Source organism: Anopheles gambiae, chromosome 3 (assembly GCF_943734735.2).
Source record: "Anopheles gambiae chromosome 3, idAnoGambNW_F1_1, whole genome shotgun sequence".
NCBI lineage: Eukaryota > Metazoa > Arthropoda > Insecta > Diptera > Culicidae > Anopheles > Anopheles gambiae.
In genome coordinates, this window is record NC_064602.1 from 6,302,050 (window position 1) to 6,318,216 (window position 16,167).

General features: G+C 45.0%; 1 protein-coding gene and 1 pseudogene across 2 annotated transcripts in view; both read left to right on the forward strand.

The window, feature by feature from the left end:
* Positions 1-16,167, forward strand: part of LOC1277792 (uncharacterized) — a 69,984-nt gene that overhangs the window by 17,061 nt on the left and 36,756 nt on the right. The window lies entirely within an intron of this gene.
* Positions 8,994-10,766, forward strand: LOC133393725 (uncharacterized; annotated as a pseudogene).

Sequence of the window (16,167 nt, forward strand, 5' to 3'; positions counted from 1 at the left end):
TGGATATAATGTGTGGTATGATTAATAATTAAGTGATGGACGTTGATGCCCCAAAACGGAAGCTTTCGTAACGCCTCCACATATTAGGCAGTGAAAAGTATGTTAAACACACACACATAGCAGCAACATGACGCTGATTGTGTGTACTCAATTAGGCTTACGAGTCAACTTTCACTCAACCTTGCTGCCTATCTCTTGAAATTATTTACCAGAGGACTCGACTTCCTCTCCATTAGTATCTAGCACCGGCAATAGAAGGACTTATCGTTCCTCTTCAGCCGGTGGTTGTGTGTGTGCGTGTGTGTGCTTGTATTCTTCAGTCCTATTCTGGCTCGTTTGCTTGTTTGCTCCCCTCGGCTAAACCTCGGGTGAGTTTTATTGTGCACAACCTAAACAAAGATGGCGACAAAGTTCATCGACCTATTTTACCGCAAAAAAGGAAGAAAGAACGCTTCCGTCTTCCCCTCTGCGTAGGCCGTAATTCGATAAATCCTTCCCCGGGTTCGGGTTCAGTTACTAGGACCGGGATGCTTGAAATTTTCTGCAAAAGGTTGTGAATAGACACGGGTAGACCACCCACACTCGTTCCGTTTTCTTGGGGGAAGAAGTTGCTGCTGTTTGTTGTTTCCTTCGCATGTTAACCAGTCGTACAGGGATGATTTTGGGTACTTGGCAAAACCTCCATCATACCTCCGTTGCCACGTGGAGACGAAACCAGCTCGATGTGTTTAACCTTAAATAATTCTGTCGCTTTTCTTCTGCTGGAGGTACTGCTCGCAATCGGCACCGACTTCTCCCACGTCTAAGCCTGAAGTGAGTACGTAGCAACAAAAAGCCGGTAATCGAAATTGTCACCAAACATGCAATCGCAAATTTCGTACCTCAATCGTCCCACTTTCGGGAGTTCAGGTTCAGCGCCGCGCTGGTGAACTGTACAATGAAAATCGAGTGTATTCAGAGGCCACCTTTCCGTACTGTAGTAGGAGACTGTTCGCTTTGCGCTTTTCCCCCCAAGGATGGGATGATGCAGGTGTTGCTACATTGAAGTGAATCAAACCGGTAGGGCTTTTTTGCAGAACCCCTAGGTGAAGGGAGTTGCTTGCCCTGCTTAGGGATTTGAAATGCGCAATGGATAAATAATGAAACACTCAATCTATAAATCCCCGTCGCTCCTCTGCACGCCGGGTGGAGCGAATGAATTCCGAGAAGTTGGCTGTAGTAACTAAAGTAACATGCTCCATGTGCCAGCAAAACATGCAGACGAAGGTGTAGTTTTATCTACACTGCACGGCGTACGGGCGAGAATCGAGCCCGAGAACGATGTGACAAGTGTGAGCGGGTTATGTGGTAAGCTTTTCACATGTAATGGAAAATCCGGTTCACGTCGTGGCTCGAAGCTGTACTACCACGTAAAGGTTGTACGTACGTAGCTGCACAGCGAGCTGAGAAGTGTTTCCGGAAACTTTTCAATAACATTACATCGAGCCTAGTGAAAATGTGTGTTTGCGCTTCTCTGGAACCTATCAGAACAGGGGGGAGTTTTGCAACCACGGGCTTTGACGCGGTCGGCGGAAATGAAGTACGAAAACAAACTCTCGGGAAAAGTAGGTTTTCCTGGAGAAGTACTCAACCGTGTCGAGCGAGATTTCATTGCACGAAACCGGTTCGCGGTAGCGACTTTTTCGGAAACTTAAGCTCTGATATTGGAGACAGACAGGAAGATAATCCCTCGAATTCGGGGATGAATGCCTGGGAATGTAACGGCCACCAATGCTATGTACATCGAACCGGTGTGAGAACTCACAGTCCGTCCCAGCCCTGGTCAGAGATTTAGAACTTCCGGAAAAAAGTAGAAGATTGACACTAAAACCTTCATCCTTTGTACGGTCGCCAGCTCTCCTGGCAATTGTGCAAATACCCTGCTGACAGTACGGGGCTTACTTTTGCTTTGCAATTCTTTACCTTCTCCATCCACGGTGTGTATCATTATCGATCGATTTTTAATGCCTTCGGCTTACAAGATGCGATCCGACAGCGAATGTGCAAAGTTTTTTTTCCCCCAACTTCTTAAGATCTCTTCGATATTGAAGAGGCGCGTAGAAAGTGCATCACTTGCCACCGTGGTGGATGAGTTTCCAAGGAAGTTGTTGTTTTGGTCTTTACAATCTTGCCTATCTCCAATTGGTTGTGAGGAGGAATGGTGTCAGACTTGCGACGACTAATAATTTATTTCAGAGCCAGTGTTCAGTTTCTAGCTCGGATTTATTTACGATTCAAAGTTTGTAAAGGTAAAGGAATGGAACTAAGAAAAATCTCAAAACTTTTATGACAACCCAAACCATTTGCCACTTGGAAGTAAATTGGAAGTAAAAATGAGAGTATCAAAGAAACAAAGAACAAATAAGCCATCCTGACAGACAGCGGAAAACATCCACTCTCCCCTTCAAAAATCCTACAAACTTCACGTTGGAATGTTTAATAATTGAGGCTCAAAAAGTTTTCCCTCCCTTTGGCCACCCGGGATTCTGTACGAAAAGGCAGCAAACTTCTCATAAATATGTCCATCAATTGCAGGATAAATTCCTTTCCCCACATAATTACAGCGAAAAACGTTCGCTCGCGCTGTAGTGATTCGTACCACTTTGCGGAGATTTCCCGAGAAGAAGAGCTTAGCGTTTCTTATTAAACCGTTTTCCCCTTTAAAAAACACGTTGGTACTGTCTAATGTTTGTGTTTTTACTTTGTACCGAGTAGACGCACCGGTGTTTAAAGACGCTTCTTACACCGGTTTTGGGTCGCGATTGGAATTGGCGTTCGATTTCGCAGCTTCGAGAGTTTGCTATTGGAAGCTGCCGCCTCCTAGCGGTCTCTACATTCCGTTTTCCGCCCGATTTGAAGACGGAGTATGAAAAATAAATTGGAGACATTATAAGGTACTTGACGGCTGTAGGCCTCTGTTGGCGGGTCGGCAAGGATGGCTGCGCGTTAGACCGCCTGCTCCGAAACCGTCATGCTCGAGCAAACCGCAGAAACGGTGGTGCCGGTACCTGTCACCATCCAGCAAACGAACCGTGTTGCGTTCGGTGGCGTCTGTTTGCCAAATCGTTGGGCCTTGATAGCTAACCATCACCCGGAGGGCATTTGTTTAGTCTGCCAACGACATCAAACGGTCGTCTTCGCAGCAAAACTTCGCAAAAGGTCTAAGAATGTGGATCCAAGGACAGGAACTGTTGGGTGGAGTGCGTCTATCGCTTCAGTTTCTTTTTTCCCGCATGCCGTTTCGTTGTACAGTGTGTAAAACCCCCTAAAGGGCTCTGGCGGCCGCCACGATCCTTGATGGGAAACGACATCAAGCGGTTCGAGGGCCGATGTTTTTGTTTTCCACCAGTTTTGCCCTGGTATGTTTGTGTTTGCGTGAGGAAGTCTTTTAGCCTCGGTGTGCCTAACCACCCGAGAGACCTTCCCCACGCGGGAGTCCTTTACACGCAGCTGAATAAAGGGGAGGGAGGAAGAACCCGTGCCGGTGTTTCGTAATATCATGACTGCAGATACATACAGGATGGGTGCTTTCTTCCTTTTACTCGGATTTAGTTGTATCTTGTAAGAAGTTTGCTCAAGGACGAAACTGATGTCTCCGTTTCTCTCGTGTTCCTGCTGCACACCGTTGCTGCCAACGTCGTTTGATCCTTAAAGACTTGGAACGGTACAGGGAAAGGAAACAAATGAGAAACGACGAACCGCTCGAGTGCTGCTTGGAAAGGAAGAGATTGGATTGGATTTCATTGCTACAAAGAAATTCAATTTCGAGCCAACGTTTGCGGTGCAAATTGAAGGCGAATGGTTTTTTGTTTTGTCTTCGAGGAACGTTCAACGTGTTTGCCAGTGTGTCGCACCGTGTGTCCGCTGCTGTCCGCCGGCTCGGATTAGTGCCCGTGTGCTAGATGAAAAGACCGTGGAAATTTGACCAATCCTAGCCGGGTCGGTGCTGAATGAAAAAGTAAAGAAGTTAAAATTGTGGATGAACAATTTCTTTGTGCAATTGTGGATGTCTAGCAACAGCGACTGAGAATTTTTCTTGCGTCCGTGCAATGGACATTGGGAAAGGTTTGCAGATGCTAATGAATCCATTTTAAAGTTTCATGACGAATGTTGACCTTTTTTCGACGGGTGTACGGACTTTCACGTCGGAACTAGAGATTCATTTTGAGCGGTGAATCATCTCGTCAAGGCAATTTTGATATGCAAATTGCATAGTTTCAGGCGTTTTGTAGAGTTGTGTTATTTTTTGTTATTTTTTTTACTCCAAACAACAAAGTGTGTCTTTAGGTTCTAAACTTTACTTTATACCCTTTATTGATCGCATTAGAATAAGTTTAGAAAATATTTTACCTCAACTTTCACAGTAAATGAAATCAAAGAAACAGCAGACGAGAAAAAAACAACAACTTGATTTACTGTCAACATTAGCCATGACGGTCTGTGTAACTTGCCAACCTGTCAGGCACATTAGCTACATAAATCGCACCAGTACAATTGCCCATGGCCCGTCCTGTACCATCGCTCCTAATGAAAGGGTAATTACTTTTACCATCCCTCGAACCACCATGAACAAAGGTGTACCTGGAGCACAGACACACTCCAACACAAACACACGCAGTCTTTCTCTCTTTAGCTGAGTGCTTCTGCGAATGAAAAATTATAACCTCCTATTGTTGAACATCGATTACCACCACTGCGCTCCTGTTGTAACGCAACGCGGATCGGTGTTTGCGAGGGAGCTACCAGAATAAAAAGGGTTTTGTCCTGGGTGCAATCAATTTTTTGAGCTGCTAGGGCAAACGACAGTTGAGCTCCCCGTTTTTATAAGCCGCCATCTCCTCCATTGCGTTTAAACCTTATCGCCGATGCCGACATACAAATACAGTCAACCGAAAAAGTGCTACGATAGTATCGTCGATTTGTTGGTTGGTTGTGCAATGGAGTCCTTTCGCTTTCCAACAGTCAAACGCATAAATTCGAATTGTTTATGCAAGGAGTGGGATAGAGAGCGAATGAGAGAGATATTTAAGGTGTGGCTGGCCCATACTATACAAACGATTTGGATAGCTGCCCCAGGAAGGGTGATATGTGATAGTAAATTATATTTTGGAAGTATGCTAATTGTGGAGCAAACGGTTGTGGAATTATCCTGCAGAATTCGTACAGTGGGGGTGATATCCGAAGCAAACGATATTTATATATGGCGTTCTTTAAACTGTGTATCATAAAAATAAGGCAAAATGAGCTTCATGAGGGGAGGTATCGAAATATTTTCAGTAAATGTATGTTATTCTTTGCACTTGCAATATCACATTGCACCACCAGAGGGCAAACAACAGATTGTTACATTATTACATTTGTCCTATTTTCCGGTCACACGTTTTTAAAGTTTGTATTCTTCAAGAGGCAGCACGTCTAACACATGTCGCTATTTTTCTAACCCATCTCTTCGAGTCCAATCATTATTATTCCAATCTCGTACGGAGGATTTTCCTCCCTGGACCGTATGGTGCCACTGTTTGACGTGAAAATATTTCGAAACCGTGCTGGTTTCACCTCCAACCATGAGCGTTGTGAACATTCATCTCGATTCTCGTAGTTGTTCCGCCTTGTATCGATGTGGTGTTTCGCAAAACCCTGCGTTAGAAATTCGCTTGATTCATTAGATTACACACCAACGATATATAATTAAATAAATTATCCCTTTGACCAGTGGGAGAGGATTTGGTCCGACACACACATACAGAAGGTAGTGTCATAAAAGTGCTCGATAGGGTCGCACGAAATATAGTGGCTGGTCTGCCAGTGACAGAAAGGTGTCTATCTGTGAGGGTGCAAAGTTTCCGGTGCAGGCTAGCGAGAGGAACAAAAAAAAGGACATCCTTCCCAACACCTTCTCGCAGGGGCTCGCCACACTATGGTTATTCATTTTGCACGCCGACATGGGGGAAAAAACCTTGTGTCCAACCGCACATTTTTGGAGGATGGAACCGACGCTTCCCGGTGCGCAAAAAACATCCCCCATTTTCATGGCGGCTTTCAGCCCGATTGAAATGGGGCGGGTGTGTGCGTGAGCTTCTGGTTCTGGCGATTGTAGATGACATCAAATGGTACAGCACACACAGTAGACGCCCTGGCAGCAAACTCACCTCCTCCCGAAGACCACCATGGTTTAATTCAATATCAATCATATTTCATACAATCCGGCAGCATATGTGCTGGGTGCGGATGAGTGCTCTGCACGCGGTGGCGCACTGCAGGCATGCCGAAAGTATTGAGGAGGTTCCGGTCTATTCCGCCTCCCAGGATAAAAAAGGGTAACATTCCGGCATTGCTACAGGTTTGCCCCTGTCGCTAAACATCGACCCCTTTTTATTTCGGTAGACGACATCTGCTACTGCTGCTGCTGTTGTTGCTCTTCTTGGCCATCCCCTTTCGGTATATCGGCATCACCACTTTAAGACGGCATTTTCTAACGCTTGCCAATTCCGGCACATAAGCCAAACATGGCAATGAATTTGATAAACGTCCTGTCATCGGGCTTTACTTTCTTCTCCCCTCGCATTAACGACTCGCTGTAACGTGGAGTGAAAATATGAACCGAAAATTCCCCGCAAGCGATCCACACGGCACTAATTCGAAACTTCTTCGCACGATAACGATTCCAGTGGGGAGTTGCGATTTTGTGGAGTTTTTTTGTTCTTCTTCTCCATATTCTTAACACGGAACTCACTTTGCCAAGAGTTCAGCAGCGTTTCATCCGACCGCTTTATTACTTCGGCGTACATCCTTGCAATGCTTTGGCCGAGCCTGCGACGTTGATGAAAATTCCCGTTTCCTTGTGGCAATCGGGAAACAATTTCATTAGTGCACGTACAGCAGGCGGCAGGTGAGACAAAACACAGGTGTTTTAGCTTTTTCAACTCGAAGGAAAACACCGGTCACAAAAGAAAGGAAAAACAAACGCGCTTCAACTCTCCCCCCAACGGACCGGTAGGTATCCGCCGGACCATGATTGGCGCACGTTTTCGAAGAACGCAAGCCGTGCTCGGGAGGGGAGGCTGTTTTCCCGTCGAAAGAAAAACATGGGACGCAATTTTTACGCAGCTGAAAGAATTTTCCCGGCTGCTTCCGGGAGATGCTTTCAAGCTCGTATCGCGACCCGCGCTTCTTCGTTCATTAGGGAGATGGTTTTTCTCGGAGCTACTGAGTTTCCGTCCGTGCGCGGCAGCGGCGTCCCGGAAGTAAAGTCTATTCGCACAAATGAATTATCTTACCCGGAACACTTCAAAGCGATATCCGATAAACGTGATGGCAATTCTTATCATTCTTGGGCTTGTGAGTAGTCGTCTCGTGTGGGAGCTTTCTGTTCAGTTATTGTAAATTGTTGCGGCAAAGTTGTGCAACGGCATGGAGTTTGGAGTTTGAGCCAAATTTGGAGTTTACTTGTCCAAGTATTATGTGTATCCTTTTACTCTTTGATGATCCTGAGAGTGTTCCTGGTGGTTACATCCAATCGATTGTCATCATTTCACCTTTTCGCCAACTTCTGTCTGCCTAATATTGGAACGATATTTTTAGACTCCAATATACCCAATATCTTTGCAAAATCATCAATAGCTATCGGCGGCCAATCCTTTGTGCGGAGGACGTGGTTAACTGCCATCAGCACTACCTCACAAGTCCTGTGGCCTGTTTGGGTCGATTCTATCAGCCTTTGAAAGACGCTTTGTCGCGTTTTGTTGCGGTGCGGACTTTCCAAGGTAACATTGGCCATAAAAATGCTTTTCCGACGCGGGAACATGCGCAGTGCCGAGGCGGACACCATCGAGCGACCGTTTGCCTGTCTTTTGGTCCTTTGGCAGTTCGCTCCGTCCTTTGGTTCCGTGTTGCAATTCGTGTGGAAAATATACATTGTAGAAGTGGGTGGGGGGAGGAGGAAAGTAAATGTAGAAGCGATACTACTTTTACTTTCGTTTACGTTGGCCTTGCATGTCGTTTGATTTTTGCATACTGCCGGGCGGTAAAAAGGGTAGAATGCCAGTCAAACGGACGGTTTGACTGGAACATAACAACACGTTCTCAGAAGCTCTGTTCATATTTATGATGGGAATGAAAATCTACACAAAACGATGCTGACAGATGGGGGAAGTCAATGTGGAACATGCATTTTTAAAATCATGTGCTCGATGTGTAAAGTTTTTGCGAATGTTCCAATGTTCCTGAATGGAAACTGGATTCTCCATGCATCGTTACAATGTTACTGGAGCAATATTGTAATTGAATTTTAGTAGAGTAATTGCATTTACGAGAGGCACTTCAATTGATTGCCTGGAACTTGATGGTATTAGTTTAATTAACATGTACAGGCTTAGACTTTTGATTGCAGGGTATTAAAAGTTGTATATAATTGAGTGATTTTACTGGCCACATTAAACGTGTCGCAGGATATTGTAATAATGTAATGTTTAGTTACAGCGCAGTATAAAACGTTCCCCATTTAAGTTCCCTTCGCATTTGCTGTGTGGCAGTCAGTAGTGTGTTTCTCAGAAGTATTTCTGTTTTGGTCATTGTGGAGATGAATTTTCCATTACATCACCTCGACAGAATTGGTGCTGCTGATGTGTTCCGATACGATGCTCAGCTTAAGACTATTGTGCAAGTATTGAAACATAATCGCTCTATGGACAACGACGAGCAACTGTTCGGTTCAAATTTGACGTTGGGTGTAAGTAAGGTTTTGGTAGCTGTTGGCACAAGACAAGGTATCCGATTGAAACTTTCATCTTCCTGCAGAAGCTAGTGATTGAAAGACCCGAGCATTCTGTGCTGATGTGGATATTTCAGTTGATGCAAGTGTATTTGAAGATAAAGTATGTGCTTGAAAACGAGATCCGCGATCGATCTGCATTTGTTATCATTGTTTTTTACCCCTGTCTAATGTAGCATACATTTTCGGAATTATACGAATGCTGAAAACATTTACAGCGCACTGGATAAGGGAGAAATCGATATAGGCATGGTGGTTGAGTCGATCGAGAACAGCACTGCGAACAAACTGTTGTTCGCAAAAATGGAGTAGGAGAAACGAGTGTACATGACCCTGTTTAAACACTTTCTAATGCTGTGTTATATTTGTAGCCAAAATCTTTACCTACCCTTGAACCATACCCATCACTCGGACACCTACTTCATCGACATCTTCGCTCGCAATCTGCGCTGTGCGCTGGTTGGTTTGGCGCTGTTTATCGTACTGCTGAATGCGCTTTTGATGCGTAAGCATGCCCCGGTTCGACACCTGCTGTTTGTGTACGAACTGCTCAGCGGTGCCCGGGCCTACCCGCACCCCAGCGAACACGTGCCGAACCGTACGTTGCAACTGCTGCTAGGAATCGTGCTGCAGATCTTCAGCTGTGCCCTGGCCACGTTCCTGGTAGCACAGCTGTCCATTCCCAGATCGGAGCTGCCGGTGCACAACTTGAAGGATCTAGCCAAGCATCCGGAGTACAAGGTGTGCATACCGACGTTGAGTAGGTTGGCCAGGCACATTCCTGCCTTGGTAAGGGGTAGTACGCATCAGAAGCGGTTCGATCACGACTGTCAGCGCTTGGTGCAGGGAAAGGATCCGGAAAAGCTGGCCGATTATCTTTGCGATCGAAACAATTTCGTCGTCATCCTGGCCAGCGATGCCACGATGAACCAGATATTTCACGATGCCAAGCTGCTGGAAAGGATGTGCGATATCATACCGATCGAAAGGAAGGTCGTAGTCAACTGGCTCGCCCTGCCGTACAGTGGCGCGTTCAAGCACGTGGAGCAGGTGAAGCAGTTGTGAGTTGTTGATTTGATTGGTTTGCTTGCGATTTCATTGACGGTTCGATATCATTAATGGCAGCTTCATTATGGCGCGCACGACTGGACTGCTGCACAAACCGTACCGTCAACTGGTGGGCTTCTGGAATCGGCAACCGAAGCAGAAGAAGAACCGTTGGGCAGATATAGAGCTGGCCAGCTTGAAGATGTTGTTTCTGGGCTATGGCACCGTCGGTTGTTGCAGCTTGGCGATGCTGTTAGTAGAACTACTAGTGGCAAAGGGTTTGAAAATCTACAAAATTGTTAAAGTCTACAACACTGAAACATCTCGCAAATGAATCGATAGAAGTTAAAAGTGAGCTTTTGTGACTGGACATGTATAACTTTAGGCGCTTTGTTGTTGTTCATTGTAAAACAGCTCTATATAACTGCACTTTACACTTTTCACAAACACATTCATTTCACTCATGCTCGCAATAAATTGAAAATAACATTCGTTGCTCGCACTACATCTTCCGCAAATCCATTTGCGACGCTCGTCTACATCCTTTTCGTGGCAGTTTAATTTGTCTGATAACGAGCAATTAATAGCTCGTGCGGCTTGCCCGCATCTCGTACTGGACGGTCACGTAAACGATTGTCAAGTGTTTAAATCGATTTACGTTAATTGCTACTGTGCCATCAGCTCTGCTTTGCTGTGTTTTAGTCTTTGCGCTAATATGCCCAGTGCTGGGGTAAAAAGCAGTAGCATACCTGGTAGCACATAAAAAGAGCAAACAGTTTACAGTAAAAATACCAACCACCGTCGGCTTTCCGTTCGGTTTTACAGATATTGAGAAAAAAATGAAAAGGAACACAGGCAGACACACAGGCCAAACAGTTTCTATTGCGCGCCTGTTCAGGAACGAGTTTGCCAGCTTGCTTTTTTAGTGTTTACTCACCATTGCCAACGGTTCGTTGTAGGAAGCTGTTCGGAAGTATCGTTAGCTAGCTACGTCCTGGTTGGTCCTGGGGGCAGCGCCACGGCCGCCGCCGTGTTGGCTCCATTGTTCTTAGAAGCGATGGCGATCCGATTGTTTGTTTGGCTTTTCGAAGTGGTTTGGTTGGTTGGTTTCAACTTCGTTTGCTTTCGTTCGCCTGTGGGCGCGGAAAAAAGCGAGAAAAAAACATTGCGAACAACACGGCAAGGCGGTGGAGGCTTTTGATACTTTCCCTTCGGCTTTTTTTTCATTGTTGTAGCGGCGCTGGTACCACAATATTTATCCACACAGTGTGCCACAGTGCATGGGAGGGAGGAACAGAAACAATGAGCAAATTGTTTGCGGCACTTGAAAACGTTTAGATTTTTGGTCGCACTTTTAGGGGTTTTTTTTCATTCTGCAGGTATTTTCAATGCCTCCCGCGAGATGGAAAAGGGTGGAAGAATAGAAAATCTTTAACAAGAAATGCTTTATGTTAGCGTCTGAACTTCAATAAAGAGATCTTGTTTACATTAATATTTCAAATAAACTTCCGATGGATGGTTGTTTTGACTGTGGAATGGAAATGCACGTTACGCGCTGGGAAATAATTTCGAAATCTATTTATTGTGATTATTTGCAGAACCGATACGTCTTTATACTTGGTTCCGTTTATTTTTGATAAACGAGCGAAGCAAAGCAAAGTGCCTAAAGGTTTCAAAGGGGATTCCTTCTATTTACACAATTTGAAGTTTAATACAATTTAAAGGAAAACTCTCTCTCCCAAACATGCGAAAAGAGAATTTCAAATATAATTTCTCGTCTATAAGTTTCCAACCTCATTTACCAGCAAAAAAAAAACAATACTCCGCGCCTCCATTTCGCATGGTTAGCGTGGTGCTGCACAACTTCTTTCACGGGATTTCTTACACCTCATTAGCTCGTGTGCACCGTTTACCCTCTTAATTATGGTTCGCCCGCTCATACGCTCTGTGCCATGTTGTTTTTTATACCACAGCATCCAGGCCATGAGTGTCGCACCAATTTATTTAGCAGCTCATTAATCCATCATCAATGGGACACATCGAGCAGCAGTGTTCGCTGATGGTTTCACTATCTAGCGACAGTTCAAACAGCTGCTTTGCTGGATTTGTGTTTTGCTTCCAATCGCTATATTCCTGCAGTTCATGAATGGTAAAAAATATGATAAATAAATGCTCAGTAAACCCCTCCGAATATTTTCATATTTGCTGTCTTCCTATATTGTTCTCCACTTTATTCTCCTACCTGAACATGGTTTGGAGGTGGGCTGTGTATTTTTTTTTCCACAGCGCGCTTAAAAGACACGTAAAACCTTCCCGCATTCAGTGCCATCTCACGCCAGTCATATCCGATTCACGCCTCATATACTTCAATCCGGAAATTGATCATAAAATTCCGGAAAGGGCTGCATCATTAAACTTGTTTCCTGGCTGTACGGTAATCGACCGCTTGGTTTTGTGCCATCCCCAGCATAACATGGTGTGCAACATATGGGGAAAAATGGTGAGCCCAAGAATGAGTTTGAAGTTTTTTGGAGCTTAAGTTTTGTTCTCGAGCTTATACGGTACCACGGCACCACCCCATGCTGGAACATCTTCTTAACAAAACCTACAGAACAAAGTAACGCAGAACTATCGAAACAAAGTCTCCCCAAAGAGAGTCATCAAATGGCTAGCAAACTGAGAATGATAAAGTAACGTAGTAGAGTTAGAACCCTCCCAGGAACTAACCGTCCGTCCGTTTAAAGTGCTCGCAAGCACATCCTTCTTTTACAGGATACACAGGATTCACGGCAACCGACCGAAACGTTTGCTTTAATGCTAACGAAACACTGCGGAAACACTCCATTTACCGGCTCCCGATAGCGGAACTGAGCAGCTAAAACCATCGGGCGCTCTGAAACCGGATGGAATCGATTGGCGGTTGTGAACCTGGTGGGGCCAAGTGAGCAGCATTAGGATTGTACACGTTTTATTCGCCAGCACACACATTCCTTCGAGGGTTTACCTTTATGTCTTCACCTACCACGGATAAGAAAGTAATGGTTTTTTCGGGGCTTTGGGGCAAAATTTTATTGCCATCCTCCTCCTCCTCCTCCTCCTACTCCTGATTACCATCAACCAGTTGTGCGGTTTGTACTGCTTTTCATGTCCGCGCAATGGGAGAGGTTCTAAAGGATATACCGCGCTGTTGGAGCGGTTTGAAGTTTTACACGACCACTCCAAACGGCAACGGGTCGCGGGAGACTAATGAAGGCTGCTGTTAGTTTTAGCAGAGGCCGAAAACTTTTACTCGCCATCGATCCGCTGAGTGTGTGTGTAGTAGTAGTAGTAGTAGTAGTAGTAGGATCCATATCCTGGGGTTTGTTGAAAACAGTGTCAATATTTGCCCACGCTTCCAGCGTCCTTGTCCAGCACACAATGGAGCGGATGAATTATGGATTGTTGAGCTTGGAGCTGTTTTTCTGGGCTGCGCTGGGGCGCAGCTTTCATAGAGTGAACGCACATTAATGCACAGGGATGCACCGAAAACTTTCCCACAGCTTCGAGTGAAATTTGCATGAATAGGTTTTTACGAGTTTGCGGATACCGCTGGCCCTGTAGCGGTTGGAGAGGACTTGTTTTCGGTACTGGCGTTATTTGTTCCAATCAAACAGTTGATTGAGCTTCCAGAGCATACGAGCCGCTCTCAGGCATTTAATTAAGATTTGGTTCAGATCTAGTGCAGCAGCATTTTGTGGGTTGTCCGGAGCTTCGATTGCAAGAACATGGACGTACCTTGTCAGGTACGGGTTTGAATGGAGTCGGAATTTTCGAAAACTAATTTAATCCGGTACGTAATGACCAGTTGAGGTTGAGGTTAGGTCTTTTAGTTGGTTTCTGGCGGATGTTGGTTAGGTTCTTAGTAGTTACCAGAATGCATTAATGCTATTAAATTGTGATTGTGATGAAAAAACCTTTTTATTCCAAAATACTTAGACTCCCATTCAGTTTCTCTTAAAAGGCTTTGAGGTGTAAACATCAACTCAAATCGTCAGCGAATTAGTATACGTCATGTATCAAACATGGTGCACGTGATAAAAATATCCTGAAGATGTTATCAGCGCCGCAGTAACTTGTCATAATGTTAAATTCCCCATCACACTTGCTGTGAAAATTAGCTCCAATATATGGAATGTAAAAGGTATCTAAGACACCTTTTACTAAGCACTGGTGTCAACAGTCGCTGCTGAATTGACACTAACAATCTAATGTACGTACGTGTCATCACCAACTCAGCCAGAGCAGTCCCTGTCATAGCTTCCCACAGCCTTACAGCGAGCAAACGTTTGCTCTCCATTGCAGCCAGCTTCTTACAGCAACATGTGTTCTCTGGTTGTCTATGTCCTTTCCATTTGCCAGCAGATCGTACATTTGCTTTGATCTTTAGCGCGTACCATCATATTCTCTCGTTAATGAAACATTGGTGATTGGAAAAAAGAAGCTGAATCTGATTTATGCTGTGTTTGATTGGAATTCCAAAAGATCTTTGACAGTCGCGCTTTATCTTCGTTGTCATGTCGTTAAGTCTACCAGGACAACAAAAAAAAACACAGCGAAAAGCTGTTCTAGGAATGACCAAAAAAGCACGCACAGCACGCGCAAATCACATCTCAGTAGACTTGTTTTATTAACTTTATGTTGGTGGGCGGCAAAGAAGAATGTTATGCCCCGGGTCAATGGTGCTCTTCGCGTCCGTCCCAGCTTGGTCCTTGGCGAGTGTTTCTAATGGCATTCTAGCCATAGCGACTGGACATCAGCAGTGGGCAAAACAAGAAGAAAAAATCGCATCGCCATTGTGTCACACTAAGAATGTCCCGCTGCTCGGTACGGTGACGGTTGCGTAGTGTTGGACCTTATATCCTTCGTAGAATTCGCACCACTTGCAGCAAGAATTGTGTACCGAAAATTGTAAATATAGTACAAGGTGAGGAGACTATCCTTGCGAAGGACAGGCATCTGGAAGAGGATGTGTGAAGTTTTGTTACAAAATGTATGCTGTTGGTCTGAAGAACTTGAAGTACAATGTTACATTCTGTACGTCCAAGAATCTGGCCCCAAAATCCGTCCCTCGTGTGGCCTTCATTTTGGTGAGGTGGTAAGATAGACTTGACTTTCGGGGAAAGGAATTATCAACACCTTGTTGTTCCTTGTGTCGTCTGACCATGTGTGTGTGTGTGTGTGGTGATGGTACTCTGTGTGCTTTTATTGACTTTTTCGCATCCCTCCTGGAAGCTAAGCTTCTTTTGTTTGGACATACCTGTGCAGTCTGTGCTGGGGCGCTCTCACTCCTCCTCCAAACAGAGCCATGGGAGTGCATGGGACGCAGGACATGTCGTCATATGCTCCTCGTGGGAAAAGCTTTTGCTAGTTGTTTGCACTGCCCTTCGCTTACATTTGCGAACTAACCAAGCGTGAGTGTGTGTACTATGTGCAGCAGCACCAGCAGCAGCAGTCGGTTTTGTGTGGTTTCAGGCACAATAACACGCACAAAATCACATGCAAGCTGCAAACCCGAGCTTCATTGCCGCAACGCAGAGTAGTGCCGAGGATGACGACGGGCTTTGCCATAAACCACGGATGAAATGAAAGAAAACAAAAAGTTAGTTAGTGAATAAAAAATTGGACACAAATGGTCTCAGCAAAACATAAGCTACTCATGCTTACTTCTATGCGCCCACACCTCCCCGGTATCCAGTATCGGGTAGCAGCTCTGTGCTGCTGGTATGTGGTTTTTGTGTGCAGCAAAACGGTCCGATGCTGTTGGCTGTGTGCGGTATCGGTTAAATGGGTGGGAAATATTTAGCACATGGTTTTTTCGGGGGGGGGGGGGGGGGGGGTATGCTTGTGTGTTCTGTCCCTTCCCGGTTGGATGCATATGCATTCAGTTATAACTGTGGGTGGGAAGAATGATGTGTGCGTGGGGGGGGGGAGGATATACAGTCCACTTTGCAGCAAAATTTGTGAAAGCATGCTTACAGTTGGAGCTTAATTTTTTATAAGCCTCTTTTTGCCCCGATGTTGGAGAATGAAATGATCAAAGTATTGGCGAAATTTCGCAATCATGTGAAACGTTCGGAATAGTTTGTCGGTGGTGGCTGTTTGTACTATTGATTGAAATTTCCAAGAAGGTAAACACATGCGTTTCAGCACACATTCATCGTACGCGTTAAATTGTTTGTGTTTGAATATCTTTTCAAATGAAATGCTCCATGTAGAGCTTATGGCCATTTGTTTTTTCATGTATGGTTTGGGTGTGTGTGAAAAATATATTT